Here is a 6,000-nt window from a genome sequence, read left to right on the forward strand (position 1 = left end):
TTAGATTTATGTGCAAGGATTGTGCATTTTGAAACAATTTACTTGGTTGTTATGAAATTGAGCATACCAAAAAATTGCATACCTATAATAATGGCAACATAGTATGTGTGGTTTGCATTTGTTCTTTTCTTTAACACTGAATACCAACTTTTCTATCTTCCTTCTTAGAAATCTTAAGTAATCTTCAGGACTTTTTCATAAGTGTGGAGAGCCACCTATAATTGGGCTTACCATACTACACATATTTGGGACAGCAAGAGATTTTAACTTGGAAAATCTTCAATTCACAGAGAATCATACTATTATTTAGGAAGCGATTGTCTTCTTCTCCATTGTAGACTGAATATAGTAGCTATGTTACAAAGAACAGTTTGGCCCCATTTAGAGAATAGTTGAAAATTAGAGATAATTAAAATTGAAGAACAGATGATTTTATAGTAACAACAATCATCACTAGGCAAAAGCTAAACAAAAACTCAGTTTAGATGTCACATAGGGATTTTCTTGAGGGATTCTGGAATAGAGGCTCTCTCACATTGAAGATGGCTTCAGTATTTATGGTGTATTTTACAATTGTATAGGAACATGATATACACCAGTGAAAATTGTCAAAGTAGATGAAATTTTAACCAATGTAAATGCAGGGATATTTTACTTTTGCTAGATAAATTTGAATAACTACAGAAGAAATGTTAAGCATATGATCAGTACCCATTATTTTTGCCAATTTAATATTTTTGTGTTTATAGTGTTTTCAATAAGAAAGTAATTAATATGAATATACTTAGCATGGTTTCTTCAAGATAATGAGAGCACAAACAACATTTACTATGATAATCATTTTTAAAATATTGAAGCAAAATTTTGCTTGTACTATTTTTAATTTTTATATATCACAGGAAGAATGCCCAATCTATAATTCTCAAAAACAACATTAAAGTATACTCTAAATATTCTTAGTTATCAAAGGTAATTAGTACAATTCTTCTTCCAAATATAGACACTGGGTTAAGAAGAATCAATCGTTTAGCAAATACATTCACATATTTCTATTACATGTGTGTTTATGTATGGTCATGTGTTCCTCTATATAGCTTTTTATTGATTACAGTAAGAATAAAGAATTATATATCTTAATAACTAATAACACTTTATTTAAAGGTATGCTATTTTCGTGACTTTTAATACATAAATGAAATTGTACCAATCACATATTTTCAATATAAAATTACTTGGGTTTGTTGAGTATTTATTATGTGAAATTTCTTATTGGTGCTCACAACTGAGAAGAAATATTTAAACCAGTGCATACCAAAGTGTTACTAAAGAGTTATTCATAATCAGTTATGCCTACTCATTCACCACTGAGTTCAGATCTTTGCTTTGTGTTTGTCTATTGCTGTCATATACAATGCTTGAGTAGTTTTGAGAAGGATCTAAAGGTTCTGGGGTGCTATTGACCCATTACTATTGCAACAATGTTCTATGCATTTTAAATGAAAGATTTATGAAGGAAAAACATTAAGAAAAGCATATGCAATCTCACAGTTTAAATTTTTGTTTTATATAAATTAAAAGTTTAAGATAATTAAGTAATATAATATATATTATGTTATATATACACATATATGTTATATATAATATAATGTATATATATATATATATATATATATATATATATATATATACATATGGATTGTTTTTCCAGTTTGCAGATTTGTTACATGTAACTATTCAGTTTTTAAAGGTCACAATAAAAGTCATAGAAAATATATAAAAAAGAAATAAATTAATAAGTTTTAAAAATTAGCAAATAGAAAAATAAGATATAAGAAGATTGGAAAAATTCCCAGAAGAAAACAGATGGTAAAAAATTTAATTAAGTTCATAAATTTCACTAATAAATACTATTTATGAAATTATAATATTATAAATGCTATTAATATGGTGCTTTCTTAGATAATTGGGAATCCATCTCCCCCAAGATCCAGCTATACCACTCTTGGGCATATACCCAAGGAATGCTCAACCACACCACAAGAGCACTTGTTCAGCTATGTTCATATCAGCATTGTTTGTAATAGCCAGAACATGGAAACAGCCTAGATGCCCTTCAACTGAAGAATGGATAAACAAAATGTGGTACATATACACAATGGAATACTACTCAGCAGAGAAAAACAATGACATCATGAGGTTTGCAGACAAATGTGTGGATCTAGAAAAAATCATCCTGAGTGAGGTAACCCAGACTCAGAAAGACAAACATGGTATGTACTCACTCATAGCAGGATACTAGATGTAGAATAAGGATGACTGGACTGCTACTCACATCACCAGGGAGGCTAACTGGAAAACAGGACCCCAAGAAAGACACGGGGATCGCCCAATGACAGAGATGTGGAATGAGATCTACATGAACAGCCTGGACATGAGTGGGGGTAGTGAAGGGCGAGGGTCGAGGGAAAGAGAGCTTGGGGGAGTGGGAGGTCCCAGCTGGATCAACAACAGAGAGGGAGAACAAGGAATAGGAGATCATGGTAAATGAAGACCACATGAGAATAGGAAGAAGCAAAGTGCTAGAGAGGCCCACAGAAATCCACAAAGACACTCTCACAACAGACTGCTGGCAGTGGTCGAGATACAGCCCAAACTGACCTACTCTGGTGATGGATGGCCAAACACCCTAATTGTTGTGCTAGAAACCTCATCCAACTACTGAGGGATCTGGATGCAAAGATCCATGGCTAGGCCCCGGGTGGAGCTCTGGGAGTCCAATTAGCGAAAATGAGGAGGTTTATGTGAGCGAGAATTGTTGAGACCAAGGTTGGATAAAGCACAGGGACAAATAGCCAAATGAATGGAAACACATGAACTATGAACCAATGACTGAGGGGTCACCAACTGGATCAGGCCCTCTGGATGGGTAAGACAGTTGATTGGCTTGATCTGTTTGGGAGGCATCCAGGCAGTGGGACCTGGTCCTGTGCTCATTGCATGAGTTGGCTGTTTGAAACCTGGGCCTATGCAGGATCGCTTGGCTCGGTCTGGGAGGAGGGGTCTGGACCTACCTGGACTGAGTCTACCAGGTTGATCTCAGTCCATGGGGAAGGCTTTGCCCTGGAGGAGATGGGAATGTGGGCTGGGGGGAAGGTGAGGGGGGCGGGAGGGGGGAGAACAAGGGAATTCATGGCTGATATGTAGAACTTAATTGTATTGCAAAATAAAAAAAAAATTAATTAAGTTAATAAATTTCACTAATCAATACTATTTATATAATTATAATATTATAAATGCTATTAATCAACTTTAATTTTTATAAGTGTTATAGAGAAAATCCAGATTAACATAAGTAAAGGTATATGTAAAAACAAATCTTGTACATTAATTTTAAAAATAATATAGCAAAAAGGAAAATATAATTGATTATTCAAATGTCCCCTTCTTTCCTTTTTATTTGAGAAGTAAGATGCTAATTTCAAAAAGGAGGCCATTAATATTGGCAGTCATGAATGGTGTAAAAGTGAGGCTTAGCGGCATTAATAGTGTATTGCTCCCTGAGTGAGAACTTAATGTCAGGTTGGTTTGTACTTAGGAAAACTGCCATTGAAATGTATAAATTTAGAACATTTTGGCCTGCAATAATGTATCATTGATTCTTCAGCTTCTTGATCTTTGTGTGTTTGAACAATCCAACAATTTTTAAAGCAGAGTAACTCTAAATTTGGGGTTATCTGATGTTTAACCATGTATGGATTAAAGTTATATCTCTGTCTGGATTATCACTGAGATGTTATGCTGTCATCAGGCTTCAAAGTCAAAAGTGTGAACAATTTGTTGCCATATCATTACATTGTTCTTGTCACTTACCTAATGCAAAATATGCTAGCTCTACCTTCAGTCCTAGGAACAAGTGTTAAAATATGAATGAAAACATAAACACATGAAAACAACCCCCTTAAGACACCATAAATACTCATGGCCAATTGAAAGAAAGGCAATTGCAGCATACGTGGATGGTATTAATATCAGATAGCAACTTTAGAGCTAAAAAATGGAAGTACTTGAGGCCTGTAAATGTTAACTTAGAAAAAGGCTGTAGTTTTTGAGTAGTGCCCTGCAGACCCTCCATCGCAAGATTCTTCCCATCCCCAACCTGGTCTGTGTCCTGAGACATGAATCTGTGGACATTGCCTCCTCACCTCTGTTCCTTGAACTTCATATTGGTCTGTAGGAATCCCTCTCCAGATGTCACAACAAATTATTTCTTCTTCCCTAACTCTTTGTCTTCTCCAGATTGACCCTCATTGGGAAGGTTGCATTTTGTAAAGGGTTGGAGCTCCAACTGAGTGGCTCTGGAGTTCAGGCACCTACAGACTCATTATGATACAACTTTTACTCATCTGGCTCTCAGAAACCTAGAGAGGGAAAGCTTCCCATTGCAACTCTCCTCTTCTGTTTTCTTTAATCCTTAGTCTCTGTAAATATTCCCTCTACTAAAATGTACTCATTATTATATTTGAATATATCAACTTTGTTTTTCTTACAAATGATAGAGTCTGAACTAATTTTACTCTCTCATATTTCTTTTTATTTGGGGAATAATTATTGCAAGGAATACTTTAGCTATATAACTCACCCTTCTTTATTGTTTTGTTTTTTAAACTTGTAAAGTTAGTTAATATTTCTTTTTTGGTAAGGGAAAATTTTATAAACATCTTAGAGTGTATTTTTTTCTCACAAAAATTACTTGCCAAGGAAATGTTTCTAACAAGATATGGCAAATAATTTATTAAGTGATTAAGAATTCAGAATTAAAATGTTCTAGACACTATGCTAGTATTGGGGGTGTTATAAAGATGGACTATCAATTAATAAGTCTAACGGAGTGTGTAGATTCCACTATCAGTTTCTTTGCTGAAATAAAACCTATTTTAAATGTAAAGTACATCCTTAAATACTATTTTGGAATTTTCTTCCTTGAGAACTTTTGTAAGAGTCATTTACTGGCCAAATAAAAACTCATTTAATTCTTCAGTTGCTAAAATTGAGTTTTTAAGTAATTCAGATATTGCCAGGCATGAATATCTAATGCTTGTCTCCAGATGTACTTGTAAATTTATTTGGCTCTTCACAAGAAGCAAAAGCACTTTAAAAATATGTATCATATATATATATATATGAATTGGAGAATTTTATATAATGTATAAATATATTGGATATATACATGATTTTTCATGACATGTTGATAATGAAAATTATTTTATAACATCACTGACTTGTTAAAAAGTCATACAATGTCCATCATTAAATATCCAGATGTTGGTGCGAGACTTCTTGGGGAAATACCAAATCTGCCATGTAACATCTGGTTTGCCTTCACTGAGCCCCATGCCTTTTCTGTGGCTTGGTGAATTCTCTAGAATATAGGAATATAACACTCTCATCATAAAGAAAGATTAACTTACATTAATGCCACACTTGAGGCAGCATAAAATAGGCCAAATGTAAGCAATGTGATCATTGAAGGAGATTTAAAACTACATATTCTTAAAGGAACTATAGGTAATGATTCTAGAAGTAGAACAAAATGTACATATTTAACATTATAATTTCACAAGGAAAGCTGTCAACTTTGATATATCTATTTTGGAAAGTATGGTTTTCCCCTTTAATTATCATGTCAGTGAAAGATTACATTACATTACAGCTCAGATGCATCAAGCAAATACTAGTGATTTAAATATAGGAGGCACCCACCTGAAATTTTCTTTCCAGAAGATATGAATTTTGTATTTAAATAAATAAAATAGCTTAAAAGAAAAGAAAACACAGAGGTTTTTTTTTTTTTTTTTTTTTTTTTTTTACCTATAAAGAGGTAGTTTTACCTATAAACATGTTATAAACTATTGACCACTGATGTAAGTGCCGTATTTACCTTAAAAATACGAAATGTCATGCTTTTAAGCAAAGTATTATGTTTGTAATAAAACAACAGAA

The sequence above is a fragment of the Peromyscus californicus genome, unplaced genomic scaffold (assembly GCF_007827085.1).
Source record: "Peromyscus californicus insignis strain IS unplaced genomic scaffold, ASM782708v3 Scaffold_9__1_contigs__length_137607984, whole genome shotgun sequence".
NCBI lineage: Eukaryota > Metazoa > Chordata > Mammalia > Rodentia > Cricetidae > Peromyscus > Peromyscus californicus.